The 17,120-nt window shown below is 44.6% G+C and overlaps 2 long non-coding RNA genes across 3 annotated transcripts in view; one reads left to right on the top strand and one right to left on the bottom strand.

Annotated features, from left to right (window-relative positions):
* Positions 1 to 17,120, bottom strand: part of LOC308475872 — a 336,243-nt gene that overhangs the window by 140,696 nt on the left and 178,427 nt on the right. The gene's annotated exons all lie outside the window — the stretch shown is intronic.
* The window catches only part of LOC308475929, a 359,243-nt gene that overhangs the window by 296,923 nt on the left and 45,200 nt on the right, over positions 1 to 17,120 (top strand). The gene's annotated exons all lie outside the window — the stretch shown is intronic.

Here is a 17,120-nt window from a genome sequence, read left to right as displayed (position 1 = left end):
TTCAGCTGCAGATTTTATGTGCACACATACATACATACATACATAAATACATACATATGTACATACTTTGAAATTAACCAAATAATGCATGGGCCAAAGCAGACTCATTGTGCTACCACCACACATTTTCCCCGAAGGTATGCACTGTCGATCCTGGTGTCCCATCCAGGGGGAGTGAAAGCGGCAGCCATTGTCCCTTCCATTTAAGAGCACATTGCTTCTGGCTCTAAAATATCCCCCATCACCAGCTATTATGTGGTACGAAAATCTTAAATCTCTCTCCCACATGCATTTCATGGTCACCAGCAACTCTCCATTTTTCTCCGTATCGTATAAACTACCTGATCGCCACATTCCAACCTTTGTTCCTCTTTAATTTGCTTCATGTAATTATATATATTTTCCCTTGCTTTTAAACAATTTACTTTCAATTAATTTGTTACGTTTATATCTCATGTTTCTTCTCAAAGCATACCAGGGCAGCAAACACATTTTTTCCATCCAGTTATATTTCAAGTAGATCCTGAACTCTCCTAAATTTCTTATCATAATTACTCCTGATTTGCAGCTTAATCTCGAATTTATCCAAGAGAGGGCCTTTGCAACTGGAAATATTCTGCCTCCCATCCTGATCCCTAAAATGGTCTCACTGGTCTCTTCTCCCAAGTCAATAAAGCAGTTACTCCCCCCCCCCCTTAGTTGGGGGTGAAAATAAATCTTTTTCCTCACAACAAGCTACACATACACAATTAACATGCGGCAGCTAGACTGATGACTGGGAGCGGCCGCTGAGACCATATAACACCTGTCATGAAAGACCTACATTGGCTCCCAATATGTTTCCGAGCACAATTCAAAGTGTTGGTGCTGACCTCTAAAGCCCTAAACAGCCTCAGTCCAGTGTACCTGAAGGAGTGCTTCCACCCCCATCATTCAGCCCTGTCACTGAGGTCCAGCTCCGAGGGCCTTCTAGCGGTACCCTCACTGTGAGAAGTGAGGTTACAGGGAACCAGGCAAAGGGCCTTCTCAGTAGCCCACCCTGTGGAACGTCCTCCCATCAGATGTCAAGGAAATAAAACAACTATCTGACTTTTAGAAGATATCTGAAGGCAGCCCTGTTTAGGGAAGTTTTTTTGTTTGATCTTTTATCACTACTATTATTATTATTATTATTATTATTATTATTATTATCTGTTGGGAAACCCAGTCAGATGGGCAGGGTATAAAATAACAACAACAACAACAACAACAACATCTGATCTAACTCCATTTTCATCCCATGCAGGAGGACTTTATTTTTTAGTGCTGCTTATATCCTTAATAGTCATCTGGAATGTCAGCTGCAAGGGAGGACAGGCCAATACCTGCAACTTTAATTATGGTGCAGACAAGCGAATGTTAGCAAGTACGGTTCCTGGAGGCCTCTGCTCTTGATCACTAAGGAATTTCATGAGGGAATTGCCTGGAAACCCCAGGTACCCAATACAGGTTGCACTATCTGGCCCATAGCATCATCCCCAGGCCACAACCCTCACTGGTTCTGCTCTGCACACTCCCCTCATGGTTTTGCCTGGTTGGAATGTGCCCTTGAATTGTGGTAACGGCTCTTGCTTGCCTGGATAAAGAGAGGGAAAGAGGGAGAAGAAACTTCTGGCTTTTGTAGCTGGAATGTAGCTGGGGCCACATTCATACCATACCTTTAAAGCACATTCTCTCTCTCAAAGAATTCTGGGCACTGCAGTTTCCTCCTCTGAGTTAGAATTCATAAGTAACCCCATACCAACTACAGTGCCCAGAATTATTTGAGGGAGGAGGGAATGTGCTTTGAATTTGCTTTAAAGCAGTGTTTCCCAAACTGGGCTCTCCAGCTGTTTTTGGACTACAACTCCCATCATCCCTAGCTAGTAGGACCAGTGGTGAGGGATGATGGGAATGCAGGGATGATAGGGATGCAGCCCTACTGTACAGAGATAGGAGTCTCGTTTGTTGCTCCAACCATTTTTGTCTCTTGCTATACCCATTGCTGGGATGCGGGTGGCGCTGTGGGTTAAACCACAGAGCCTAGGACTTGCCGATCAGAAGGTCAGAGGTTCGAATCCCCGCGACGTGGTGAGCTCCCGTTGCTCAGTCCCTGCTCCTGTCAACCTACCAGTTCGAAAGCACATCGAAGTGCAAGTAGATAAATAGGTACCACTCCAGCAGGAAGGTAAACGGCATTTCCGTGCACTGCTCTGGTTCTCCAGAAGTGGCTTATGCTGGCCACATGACCCGGAAGCTGTACGCCGGTTCCCTCGGCCAGTAAAGCGAGATGAGCGCCGCAACCCCAGAGTTGGCCACGACTGGACCTAATGGTCAGGGGTCCCCTTTACCTTTACCTTTACCTTTATACCCATTGCTAGCAAGCAGCTCCCAAAAGGTTGCCCAAGGGAATGAGGCCCACCCCAAAGACCCAGATAAAGATGGGGCTCTTGTGTTACAGGGCTGAGCAAGACTGAACCTGCTGAAATCTTTCCTTCAGCACGACAACATGTGATACGAGGGCTCTGCTCTCCTCCACATCTGGTCATCTGAGCCAGGTCAGGTGCTCACTTTGAATTATTTTTTAAGCATAGAAACCCTTTGACTAATTTCTTCCCTGTAGTATTCATTTTTATTCCCGGCAAATCAGAGAGGCATAAACAAAAATAAGAATAGCTACCTTGAGGTTACTGTGTGGGAGCAGAGGAGGTTTGGAGCAAGAGGGAAACTTGTGCCCTGCAGTGTTTTAAGCTTTGCCAGAGAAAACTACTGATGCTGATTACAGGAGAAAGGTGGGAGGGCAAAGGAGGCCTGGCTCATTAACTGTCCTCCGCAGTTTTGACTCTGCTTTGTTTTCAAGAATAAGTGTTGCACACTGCCCCTTACTGTGGACAAACTGCAAGGTGGCAATCTGGCCATTATTGTTAAGCAAGTGTAGCTAAACCCACACTATGCAGGGGGTTAAATAAAGTCAGCAGAGCATACATCAGCAGAGTTTAGGGGGGAAAGGACTTACATGGAAAGATGGAAATGGCTTACTTAACACATATAGCTTGGCTTATCAATAGCTCAAAGCAGAGGTCAACTTTCTGGGCCCATGGACTATTTGCAAGCCACATGTACCCTGCAACTATGCACACATGCACCACAACTGTACACGCTTAACATTCCCTCACGTCCCCTACCCCACTATAAATTAGGCTTGGGAAAGAAAGTATGTTGCGAGGAATTCCTGGTAATGATTGAGAAGACGCTGAAGTAAGGAGGCTATTAAACTTCCTCATTGCCAAGTGACATGATTTCCCCTCCCAACCAAAAGCTAAATAATTGAATCACAAATTACAGTAACTTGATGTGCAGACATTAGCAGGTGGTGACATTTGTCTCTAGGCAGTGAAAGCTTCACCTCCCCCTTGTGTCCTGAACCCCTGGCCTACCTGGCAGCAAGTCAAGCTCAAAGTCAATCCACGCAAGCAAAGTCCAAAGGTCAGGAAATGCAGTCCAGGGTCATTCCAAGCCTGAAGTCCAGCAGTCAGGATACAGTCCAGAGTCAAACTCAAAGCAGTCCCATAGAGGTTTTTTAGGAGCACCCAAGCCAAGGCCCATCAATATGGGCAGTTGAGCAGACACAGCACCTCAGCTCTGCTTCCTTTGTGTATTTTACATGCTGATTGCAGCATCTGGGCTTGATGAGGCATGTGACCCCCACCTGTTCCAAACCTACTCCAGCTGAGGAATCACATGCCTTCTCCCAGAGAGCAAGCAAGCCCCACCTGGCCAGCTAAGGAGCTGAGCTGTGGGCCCTTGCCTGCCTCAGCCTCCTAGAATGCCCCTCCCACTGCTCCCTATGCCTCAGAGCCCACAGTGATCATAGAGACAGGGGCCCTTCTGTCTCTGGTTCCTGCTGCACTGGATTGCTTTGCATTGACACCCATCCCTTCGCCATTCTTCGTCACCCTGTGAATACTTCCTTCCCCATCCCATTTGCCCCAATGTGTCCCAGTTGATACGATACGATAATCTTTATTGTCATTGTCCCATACAGAACAACGAAATTGAAAAATCTACACCAGACATTCAAAAACCAACAAGCCTGCTATCCCAGCCTGGTTAGCCCATAAAAACTCTGATACCCCATAATTAAATACAATATACTCCCGTAGAGACTACCTTACACTGCATTTAAAACCAAAATCACATTTGAATAAAAACTGTTTCTAGTCTTTATAACCCTGTACCTTCTTCCAGAAGGCAGAATCTGAAAGAGATCATTTCCGGGGTACGCACTGTCCTGCACTATCTCTGCAGCTTTCTTATGGCACCTGGAAGCATAGATTTGATCCAAGTTGGGAAGAGTGCACCCCATTATTCTCTCCGCAGTCTTTACAACCCTGGACAGCATTGTTTTTCCCCTGACCGTGCAGCTCCCAAACCGCTCACACAGACCATAAGTTAATACACTCCCAACAGTACAATGGTAAAATGCCATCAACAGGTCCTTTGAGAGGTTATTTTTCTGGAGGATTCTCAGAAAATATAACCTCTGCTGTGCTCTCTTCATCAGGTCTTTGCTGTTTTCTCCCCAGCTTAGGTAATCTCTCAACTCCATTCCCAGAAATCAAAACACCAAGGCCTGTTCCACACACTTCCCCTCAATAATAAGTGGCTGAATATTCAATTTACATTTCCTAAAGTCCACAATAATCTAAAGTCCTGGCTACACCCCTCTCCAGCATCCTCTTCCTCCCCTTCTTCCTCCCCATTGTCCTGCCAGTCCATGACGACATTAAAGGCACAAGAACAGGCCTGGTCTTTCTGTGGTTGGTTAGCATCCTTTGGAGGGAGTGTAACCCTCTCAAGAGCAGGCAATCTTCCACCTATCTAGTCTAGGGAACCAATCACTAACAGTGCCTCTGTCTTATCTGGATTGAGCTTCAGTTTATTGGCTCTCATCCACTCCATTACTAAGGCAAGACACCAGACCAGCACATCCACTTCCATGCCTGTAGATGTAAAGAAGTGGCTTCATATAGATATTAAACCTTTGGGGCAGTCTAAAATGGCAAATGCCTAACAGTTATATTCCCTGCTTAACACTAAGCCAACCTATACATATGTTAGGCAGAGGATTTTATGGGAAATGTTGACTTTCTACACCTCTCATAAGCAATCATTGGCATCAGCAATGATTTATTTTCTTAACTAAGAAGTGATGGAGTACAAGGCTACCCTGAAAAATCAGCTCCTCGCCCTAATCGTAGATAAGTAGGGATTGGTTGCTCTCTCCTTGTGTTCAAAGCACTCTTAAGAGGCCTTTATTTTGACTTTGCTATCACATCCCAAAGCTGAAAACTGGCTTTGCAGAACCCTTGCTAAGGTGAAGTTCTGCATCTTCTATTGTCAAATCTCAGGCTAAACATATTCATTTCCCTGAGATGCATTCTGAAGAGAAGATGTGGAAAACTAAATTAAAATTGCCATGGGAATCACTATGGGTGATAGCCAACTAATTCATACTCAGACAAGACTCATCTAAATTAAAGGTTTTAGGTCCATTGATTTCAATGGGTCTACCCAGAGCATTACTAATGTTGGATATTTAAAGCAATAGATAGACTTCATATCTCGTTAAACTAGAGGGTCAAAGATACTTTTTAATGCCAGGCCCTCTGTTGATAGGCAGGATTTAAGGAGTTTGAACTTGAATTTACATTTAAATTGTCTCTTTGTTATGATGCTTGTCATAAAACTGCTTGTCACCACTGTGATTGCTTTCTTCACTGCCACCACCCCATTTCTCATGGGGACACACGGAGTCCAGACAAATGTTAACATTAACAAATAATCAAGTTTATTTTAAAATGCAGGAACAAGCTTATGGTTTCAGTTAGTTTTTCTTGACAGTTTCTTAATCTTAGTTCCTAACAACTTCAAACTGATTATCCCCAACTATCTATCTGACTCCACCTAACAATTCCCCTCACTCTTTCACAATACAACTCGACCAACCCACTGCCTATTCCTCCCTCTTCCTTCTCCAATTCCCAAACCTCAACTGCCTTTCAAAACCTCCCACTCTAACTTTTACTCCTCCCTTGCATTCCCACTGGCCAATCACATCACACTCATTTAACCCTTTCCTTATGACCCACTTAGGAGGCAAACGCCACTGCCTCACTCCAGACTAGGTAAGGATTTGGAGTTGTCCACATGAAAGGCTGCCTGTCGCTTCATTTCCTGCCCCTTTCCTCCCCATGTCCTGTACTCATGGCCGTAGTAAAAACATGTGAGAGAAGTGGCAGTTTAATAGTCAGAAAATGTTTGTGGAGATTCAGATTTCTATCTTTTTCAGGTGTGCTTACTCAGCCTAGGTTTCAGACTATACCCACAGAATATCTGTCTGGTAAATTCTTAAGCAGACCAACCAATGGCCATCTCTGTAGGTGGAGAAGGGCAGATCAAAGACTTTGTGCACCATATCCTGAATTTCTCTTTAGACGATTCACCTAGAGATAGATTTCTTTATTTGTTTCAGAATTTTTCCAAAGGTCAGCCAGGTGACTTGAAAATTACCATATTTTTTGCTCTATAAGACTCACTTTTTCCCTCCTAAAAAGTAAGGGGAAATGTGTGTGCGTCTTATGCAGCGAATGCAGGCTGTGCAGCTATCCCAGAAGCCAGAACAGCAAGAGGGATTGCTGCTTTCGCTGCACAGCGATCCCTCTTGCTGTTCTGGCTTCTGAGATTCAGAATATTTTTTTTCTTGTTTTCCTCCTCCAAAAACTAGGTGCGTCTTGTGGTCTGGTGCGTCTTATAGAGCGAAAAATACGGTAGGTGGTTGTTGGCATGTAAACCTCTCTGCATCAGCGAACAACCATCTATTTTTCAAACCATCTGATTGGCAAACTTGTTTTTTTTTTATAACTTTTTATTGGATTTTATATACAAGGATTATAGGAATAATAAGTGAAACAAATAATTAGAACAAGTCTTCTCATATCATTTGTATATCACAAAAATAGCACAGTCAATTTGCAGTGATATCTACAACATATGGCTTATTATTAGTGGTCAGTGTGTGAGTTCTTGGTTCATGAATTGGTTTAAATGAAAACAAAAACAAAGGAGAAACAGGATAGAACAGAGTTAATAGATAACATTCAACATTGCATAGCTAAATGCCTAATCAGGAGCCCTTGTGGTTGTGCTTAGATTAAGTATGAGTAATAGTCATTTTACCTCTTATGTTACCAATGTAACAATATAAAGTGTTTGTATATTGATGAATGTGAGAGGAGGGTTCAAAGTCAAGATAATAATTTATGTTTAAATATAAATCGAATCATAATTGCCGTCTGAAGCCTTGCCATTCAGAAGTCATGGCCTTTTACACACTAGCAGTTTTTATGCTATTGATGCAAAACGCATAAATGTCCACAAATTCACCATACTCTCTGTAGGTCGAACTACATAAAGATATACAGTGCATCTTCAGATTACCTATGTTCCTTCTCCCCAAATCACTGGCAATGTGGATGAGAGAGATGCAGAAATGACGGCAGACTCTGTGCATGTGTGTATTATATGGTAATGTGAAGGTTTAGTACTGAAGTTCAGGAAGACCACAGCGGATAAGGGCTTAGAGAAGTATTGTCCAAGCTTGGGTCTTCAGGTGGTGTTGAACTACAACTCCCATCCTTCCTGACCATTGGTCATGATTGCTGGGTGTGATTGGGGTTGTAGACCGATGACATTAGGAGGGTCCAGGTTGGGGAAGCCTGTCTCACCCTGGAGATAAAGCTTGTTACATAAAGGATTTTTCCTGAAGTCAAATGTGCTTAACAGCTGTCCATGGAGGCACAGGTCAATTCTGTGTCCAGGGCAGCTGTTTATCAGCTCCATCTGGTATGCAGGCTGAGACCCTACCTGCCCACAGACTGTCTCACCAGAGTGGTGCATGCTCTAGTTATCTCTTGCTTGGACTACTGCAATGCGCTCTACGTGGGGCTACCTTTGAAGGTGACCCGGAAACTACAACTAATCCAGAATGCAGCAGCTAGACTGGTGACTGGGAGCAGCCGCCAAGACCACATAATGAAAGACCTACACTGGCTCCCAGTACGTTTCCGAGCACAATTCAAAGTGTTGGTGCCCACCTTTAAAGCCCTAAACGGCCTCGGTCCAGTATATCTAAAGGAGCCTCTCCACCCACATCATTCTGCCCAGACACTGAGGTCCAGCGCCAAGGGCCTTCTGGCGGTTCCCTCACTGCGAGAAGCCAAGTTACAGGGAACCTGGCAGAGGGCCTTCTCGGCAGTGGCACCCACCCTGTGGAACGCCCTCCCAGCAGATGTCAAAGAGAACAACAACTACCCGACTTTTAGAAGACATCTGAAGGCAGCCCTGTTTAGGGAAGCTTTTAATGTTTAATAGACTATTGTATTTTAATATTCTGTTGGAAGCCGCCCAGAGTGGCTGGGGAAATCCAGCCAGATGGGTAGAGTATAAATTATTATTATTATTATTATTATTATTATTATTATTATCATCATCATCATCATCATCATCATCATCATCAAAGCCCCTTTACTAGAGGATTGTAACAGGAAAAAAATCCTAATACCACCACCACTACCTTCACCAAAGAACCTGTGAGCTATAGCATTCCCTTATTTCATGCCTTTTTTAGGACAGGGCCCAAATTACTAGGATTAAGTGCAAGGCTGGAGATGCCTTTCCAAGTCAATAGTTGCTACTTATTTCCAAGGCATGCAAGGCTGCTCCTGGGAGGCACAGTGTTGTCTCCATGTGCAGTGGGAGAAATGACTGAAAATGACCCCCTTTGCATGTGCTTCTTTATATGATAACACGTCTAGGAAAATCCACTGACTTTGGCATCAAAAGTAAATGCTGCAACAGATATATTGTTATATGTTGTTCCATATACAGTTCGTATATAAAAACAGAAGTATGATTAAAAGTTGATGAGAGACTGTTTATAAATCTTGATTGCTTCATAATTTTAACTTTGAGCAACATTTTTATCATAATTATAGGCTTTCTTTAAGCATTTATGCAGATTGTTTTATTCAAAAGAGGTCTTATTTCATTTCTGTATAAACTATACTCTTAGTTCTTCATAAAATAAGAGCCTGTGTTCACATAGGGGCAGTTTCATCACGTTAAGTGCCTTACAGTGCTACAACACCAGTAAGCATTCACAATTACTGTTTCTTTAAAACACATTTTAAAACAATGCAAATGTTTTATTCTAAGCTCCACAGGGCATCCCAAGGGGTTAAGACAGACTGTAAAAAAATTGTCTGTTTAGAGCTTTTTTTTTATCAGGTAATGTAGGCTTGTGCCAAGATAGTTCTCATATATCTGTTTTCTCAGTTGCAGGGGGAATCAAATATTGAGGGGGTGGGGGGATGAAATGAGGAATGCGTGGTTGCCAATGTTACCTGATATAAAAGTAGTAATCCGTTTAGAATGAATAAATTGGAAGTAGCATGTAATGCAACTTGGTCCTCCTGTCTTGCCTCATACAGATAGCATCAGCAGAGACCACCCTTTGCAGGATTAAGGAAGGGAGAAGGAAGACAGAACACAGAGAGATGTGCAAGGGTAGAACATGCACAGCCCTTCTGAAATGTGCCTAAATCCCCAAGGTCCTTGAAACTATTCATTCCAAGCTATTGTCGCCTCCTCATACTACTATAAATTTTTCAAAGCGTTTGACTGGAACAAATCCAACAATTCCATTAATTGATTTGTAGACTTCATATAACATAAATAGGCTGTAATGTTGGGTTAATCAGTGGCAGAGCTGGGAGCAGAACACAGAAGCCCAGCGAAATGATTCATTCTGTTAGGAAGAAACGCATCATAAGTGCTTATTGTCTCCTGGGCCAACAGTGTCATTGCCCTGGGAAACACTGTAGATGTACCAATAAGGATCAGAAGAGGGTGCTTCCCTCTGACGTGGCAAGGACTCCCCACCTGATGTAACAGGGGAAATGCATGGAGTTCAAGGGTAGCCATTTGTACATGGTGGCTTGAGAAGACACAGAAAAGACCCGCAGGGTTTCATGGAGTGAAACACGTTGCTTTTAAAACAAACTGTTGTTCAAACAGTCATAATCAGTAAGCATAACTGGTAAGAGCTGAGACAGTGTTATCGCTCACTGATACGTTTTTAAAGATTTGCAGGGTTGAAACCTTGACATCAGAATAAACAGGTCAGGTCCTACATACATTGCCGTTGGGCTACAACTTCCACCATCCCTGACCATTGGACATGCTAGACCTGACGGAAAATGGAGCTCAACAACCAGTGCTGTAACTACAGGGAGCAAGCTGGGGTGGGGTTGGCTGCAGAGGGGCGCCATTGAGGCTCCCAGCCTACCCCCCCCACCTGTGTGTGTGTGTGTGTGTGTGTATACACAAATGCGCATGGGTGTGTGTGCCAAGCTGGGTCTTTGACCCAGGTGAAATAAAGCCTGACAGCATCTGTAAAGCTATAAGCTCCCCCAACCTTCCCTTCAGACAATGTGCTTTATCCTCATATCTGAAGCTAAGACTGAAAAGCAAGACAGTCAGTCTTAGAAGTTGTCCAGCTGCTATATAATCCCCCCCGCCCCCCCAAAAAGTATCACCTAAGCATAGGTAGACTGGATATTTTTTTGAAGCTTTACGAGATATTTTTATCTGGGCTGCTGAAAGAATTGCATGGGCTGCCAATTTGTTACTGCTGATGGGACTGCTGGTGACTTATGAGACTCGACTCAACTTGGGAACGGGTTATGTAAAAGAATGACTCCCCCTGTACGGATCTATCCACTCACTACCATCAACCAATGTCACCTTGGACACACTGCATCTTGCAAATATTCATCTTTGAATATTTCAGTCGTACCAATAGGCTAAAAAACAGTTTCTATCCGTGGGCTGTTAGGCTGCTGAACGGAAAATAATATAGTGCAACTGACTTTCGGGGATAGTGTGTTGTGTGACATGACAAGCACACGGAATGCAATGAGATTGAGTGTGCAGGGGGGGAGGCTCGGTTAATTTCATTGTGCACAAGTTTTACATTGACAATAAAGGTATTAGTAGTAGTAGTAGTAGTATCTTACAACCACTTAGAAATGGGCTTCCTCTGTAGTGACCCCCACTTTGTGCAACTGTCTCCCTCTTTATATCTGGCTGGCACCCACAGTGCTGATATTTTGTTGACTAGTTAAAACTTGTTCTGCTATCTCAGGCCTTTTATACATTATACCAGTTTTTATCACCCCTTCAATATGGCAGATATAGATGCATAGATATATAACCTAATGTTGTTTAACCCCTGAAGAACGAAGAGTGTATCAAAATCCACTAAAGTGTGACTAGGAAGGAGTGGTGTGTTCAATAAAGAGGGGTTTATTTCTAAGGGAGAAGCATTCTAATGTTTTCTCCTGTTGGTCTTCTCTTCTCTTCTCTTCTCTTCTCTTCTCTTCTCTTCTCTTCTCTTCTCTTCTCTTCTCTTATCGCTTTGCAACTAAGTCCCACTCTGAGTAGACCCACTGAAATGAATGGACCTAAGTTAGTCATGCCCATTATTTTCAACAGGTTAACTACAATGGGTGATAGCCAACATTAGTCACACTCAAAGCAGACCTATTGAAACCCATCTGATTTCAGTGGGTCTGCTCTGAGTCGGGTTAATGATGGTTATCACCCGTTGTAGGTGGATTTTCTGCTATGCAAGGAGAGAAGGCGGCCCAAAATCCAGCTAAAGTTCATGGTGACTAGCTTGTTTGCTTGCTTCAAGTGTGTCTTACAATGTAACAGGTAATACTTATTCAGAGGCAAGTCCTGCTGAGCTGAGTTGGACTTTCTCAAGGACCAGCAGGTGTTTTTAGCATTGCAACCTTTAGCTGAATCTTGTTGGCTCTTCCTTCTCCATTTCCAATGCCGTTATCTGTGCTGTGTCCTTGGCTTTCTTATTTGGTGTAAACCAGAGTAGTTCCTTCAGAGGCAGGGGAGCAAATAGTATTTATTAAGGTCCAAATCGAGGTTTTGACATCTGCCATCTTTCTGCAGACAGAAACATGAATCCTTCCCTTAAATCACAATGTCCCCAGTGGGCTTCATTGTAATTTTATTTTACAGCTTCCCTTTAGGTTCATTGTCTGCATTGCTTCCAATGGCACTGCTTCAAATGCAACAACCCCGGGGGACTTGAGTTGCCTTTTATTTATTTCTTTTCCTGATGACACTGCAGTTACAGAAGCCTCAGATCTATACTCTCAGGCAGTTGTGAGGGAGTCAGGCTGTCAATGGACTTCATTGCCAGACTTCATAAAACTGCCAAGGTTGATCAAAATTGCATAGCTCAGGCCAAATCCATTTCAAATCTGACGATTAAAGCGGCTTAATTCCAGTGTACAAAAAGATAAGGAGTCAGGCTCACAGGCAAAAGGCATTCAAATCTCTCCACAAATATCCTATGAAGGAGGACTAATTTGTTATGAGAACATTGATTCATTAAGGATAAAAGGTCCAGTTATACCCACCCAATACACTCTCTCTCTCTCTCTCTCTCTCTCTCTCTCTCTCTGTGTGTGTGTGTGTGTGTGTGTGTGTGTGTGTAAGGGATATGTAATATGCTGTTAGATGGCTTTGCCATCTCCCCAAGAAAAACAATAGTCTCAGATGCAGATGGACAAAAGCCATGGTGTCATTTCCCATTCACTTCTGGTCAAATCAACTGTGCAGGCTGCTTCACTCATTGGGCTTAGATGCACATCTAAAGATGCTTAAATGCACACTTTTTAAAAGTGAGGTGCAAATGTGACACAGTTTGCACATCTATGCGTCATGCAACTAGAAGACAGGGAACCATGGTGGTGGTGCAGATCCTTGCTGAATTAGCAAACCTGGGTTCACCTCTGTGTGATGTGAGCATAGGAGCCAACTCCTAGGGGCTGAGGTCCCTTCCCACCCCAAAAAAATATATTTGAGGGGGCTGCCGCCCAGGTTGATGGTTATTGCCATTCAAATGGTGCCTATGTGTTGCATCTTGTGATCCATTATGTGGGGTGGGGCTTACCTGCCCCACCCCCAAATTTTATTCAAGTGGGCACCCCTGGATGTGAGGAATGGCCAAGGACACATCACTTAGACTTGGGCTTCCCGTCTTCTCTACATAGTGTAGTAGCATTCTGATCCTACTCAAAACTGCTCTTGGAAGCAAGTCACATTGAATGTCATAATATTGAATAAACTATTATTTAGGGTTCAGGTGGAGGAGTTTTCAAGACCACTTTTTGCACAGAATAACTTTAATCAAACAAAGTTAATCTATGCTTGGTTTTTTTTTACAAAAAATGTTTGGTTTTTCTAGTTTGGTTTCATGTGTTTTGAACCGAAATGTTGGAAATTTAGCTGGGTTGTTTGGTTGTTGTTGTTTACAGTTCATGCTCATTAAAGAACCTGGACTATTGCTGATTTCCTGGGCCAGAGAAGACAATCATACTTTCTCCCCAAAAACGGGGAGGGGTAAGGTTTTGTCCTCAATTCTAGAGGCTCAAAGATCCTGGTGTAAAGGGGGTTTTAAAACAATACAGAAAAACTTCACACCAGCCCTGTTTTCAAAGAGACTGTGATCTCAGCCATTTATCCGGGGGAAAGCGGAAAGACGGTTGGTTCAAAACGAAAGTGAGTCAGAATAATTTCAGTTGCATCATTTGGGTGCCTTTCCTTTACCGAGATTGAGTTCGTTTCTTTTTTAAAAGACAAAAACAAAAACAACCTGTTCAGTTGTGATTGTGAAAACATATTCCGAACTAACCCGATTGTGGAATACATATTGGCGATATCTGACTTTTAAAATAAATACCGTTCAAAATTATATTTCTGTTCTTCCTCCCGCCCAAAACATAAATAACGTTCCCTTTTTTAGGGCATCTTTTTTCAAGGCGCACATGACTAGTTTAAAGGGTGAGGTTCAGCGTTCCATGAAGAAGTTACCTTTCCTTTAAAAAAATATATTTTTACGAAGAATTGGAAGATGCGAGAAATGCTATAATAAACAAATCGCTTCCGAGCTAGAAAGCGTGACATTATTTTTTTAATGTATCCGTACATCCACACTGTTAACGTCACACTTGCCCTGAAGGAAAGTAACATACGATTATTTACCTATTTCTATTAAATGTACAGAGAGATATATGAGGGCATCCTACGGATCCCGAACGCAGAGATGTTCAAGTAATTCAGGTAACACGTGCACGAACAATCGCAGCCTAGGCTGAGATCTAAGTTGCAATTCATAGATAATTCAACCGATAAAATTGTTTTAAAGGCTTCTCTGGCCTCGCTGGTTCATTATTGCGCATTGGATCATAATCAAATGAGTGTAGAATTAATCCAGGCAAAACAGCACACAGAGATGGGAAGGGTGGCGAAGAACCCTTAATCCTAATTTTGGGACATTTATTTCTCTCCCTCCCCGCCCCCCACCCGGAAAAAAGAATGTGAAAGAGCGCACTGATATCCTATGTTGAAAATTTTGTAGCGGGGTTGGGAAAATATCTCTCTGGATTTCTGTATGGCACCTGTCCTTAAATTAAATTTAGTTGTGTGTGTCCCCCGCCCAGCTCCTACTCTTGGTGGAGGTTGCTTTCATAATCTGGTGCAGATGAATTGCTACGGAGTGGACTTCGCTGCGCCACGTTTGCGCTCCGATCCTGAACGCTACCTAAGACTTCCAAACGGCTGAGGCCGACCGTCCACGCGGCGCCCCCTCTTCCCTCGGTACTAGGGAATCCTAGAATAGGTCGCTGATCCTTCTTGGTAATTGCGGTACACCGAAGAATCTGCTGCCTCCGCCTGAGACGGGTTGCCTCTCACCCAACGCCCTAATGGTTGGGCCGGACGCGCTTCCGTGGAGTCCAGAATTTATAAGAGCCTTTAGGGAGAGGGGAGCAGCGGGTGTCCGAAAGGTCTGCGCCAGTTTTGAGGCTGCAACGAGCTCTCTCTCTCTCTCTCTCTCTCTCTCTCTCTCTCTCTCTCTCTGTGTGTGTGTGTGTGTGTGTGTGTGTGTGTGTGTGTTTCTTTCTTTCGCTTGGAGACACATCTTTTAATAGCTCCCCAAGCTCAGAGTTCACCCTCGCTTCTCTTCCTCTCCCCACTGTCCTTCCAGGGTCTTACAGTAAGAAGAGCGAAGCCCTTTTGGAGAAGGAGGAGGAGGAGATAGAGAAGGAAATAACCCGGCGCGCGCGGTGGTTGGGATGTGTTTCTTTTTCTTTTCTTGTCTTTTTCCTCTCCCCCCCCCCGCCCACATCTTTCCCTGGCACCGCTCCGCCCCCGGTATCTCTCCGGTCCCTTTCCGTCTTTGTCCTGGGCGCGCCCCCTCCCAAGTACAGTTCTTCTCATATTTCCCTGTTTGAAATGTAAGGAGGCATCGCTATAATTTGGAGGTCAGGTTTCTAAAGACGCCTCCTTTTAAATAACAAGCGCAGCCGGCGGAGACTGTCAGGGTGTCTCGGTTTTGTATACGGTTTACTCACTGGCACCTATTTTTTTATTATTTAAAAATAAAAAAGGAAGAAAAAGAAAGAGAAAAGTGTGTGGGCTAAAACTCAATTTCACATCCCACGTTTTGTATGAGATGTAGGTTTGACATCTGTTTGCCAGAGTGTTTTGCACTTAGCCTAACACCCACTATTAAGTGACAAAAATTGTGGCAGGTTGTCAAAGCCAGCTGACTGACAGCTGCTCCGCTTTACAAAAAGAGAGGCAGCCGGGGAGGTGCGGGGAGAGAGACACCATTCAAATATTTGCAGGGCTGGGAAGCTCGCTGCAGTGCCATCCCCCATTCTTTTCCCTGCCCCCCCTCCCCCGACTGAGCGTTGCAAAACAGAAGTCACAAGTTTTGAAACCGGCGATCCCGAATGATTCGGTTTGTTGCAGTATAAACAAGGCAGGAGCGAGTCCCAACCGTGAACGGCGCTCCCGCTCTCTGGATAAGCGGAAAGTCTCCCGGAAAGTAAACCCCCTGACTTCAGTGGGACTTGCTTTCCAGGTACAGCCACGAGCTGGGGCGTCGAAACGAGTCACTTGGTCACATGTGCGCAGGAGGGCGCTTCACGCCTCCGCGGAGATCCGGATCCGAGCCTTCCCCAAGGATTCCGGATGATGCCAACTTGCGCGGGTTTACTTGGAAGTAAGTTCCAGGGAAATCGACAGGACTTACTGTCAAGTAAACCTAAAGTCAAGAATGACCCGTGTTCTTTCGCCACCCATTTCGAGACGGAAAGAGAATCTTTTTGTCGGCTTTTAACGCGCGACAAACGCTGCTTACTCGCCTAGAAGGAGGCGATGGGGCGCAGCTGGATCCTGAGAGGTGCTGAGGGGCCCGCTTTGAACTAAACTGTGCCAATGGCTCCGCAGCGGATAATAAAAGCGACCCACTTCCGATCTGGGCGTTTTGACTGGATTTTATAGATAGAAATATTTCCCCGGCGAGGTTGGGCGCGCGTGTGAATGCGAATGGTGCCCACTTTCAGCGAAGGTCAGGTCAGGAGAACCGCCTGAGAGATGTAACCGCGCTAGGAGAGAAAGGAAGGAGAGGGTGTGAAGAAGGATGCCTGCTGGGGTCTCTTCACGAGCAAACGCACAATTTTGCGGCGCGCAAAACAAGATGCCGCTTCCCGTTAGGATACTGTCCTTTGGGGGTTAAACTAAAGGGAAGGGAGAGGCAAGGAGGACGCCGCCCCTCCTCTCCAGCGACGCCGTGCATCCTTGGCCTGCCTCAAGTGGGGGAGTCTCCCCGCCCCCGCCCGTGTCCCCATAGATCGCACGCACGACTGATAGGGACAGCGGCATCCGGAACTGGGACTGGGACTGGCGCAGAAGAGCGCTATCCTGGCATCGCCGGCGCAGCGGGTGTTTGGTGTCCATTGGACTAGCCAGTCTGGACGCAGCTCATCCCCGGGGGCGGGCAGGGAGAATAAACTCAGAAGGATGCCGCCGCCAACCCCCCAAAAATACTGGAGGGGAGGAAGTAATTACTATTATTATTATTATTATGTCTCGAGACTGCACATTCG

The sequence above is a fragment of the Podarcis pityusensis genome, assembly GCF_964106645.2.
Source record: "Podarcis pityusensis genome assembly, chromosome: 4".
Taxonomy (NCBI): domain Eukaryota; kingdom Metazoa; phylum Chordata; class Lepidosauria; order Squamata; family Lacertidae; genus Podarcis; species Podarcis pityusensis.
This window is presented reverse-complemented; position numbering and strand designations above follow the sequence as displayed.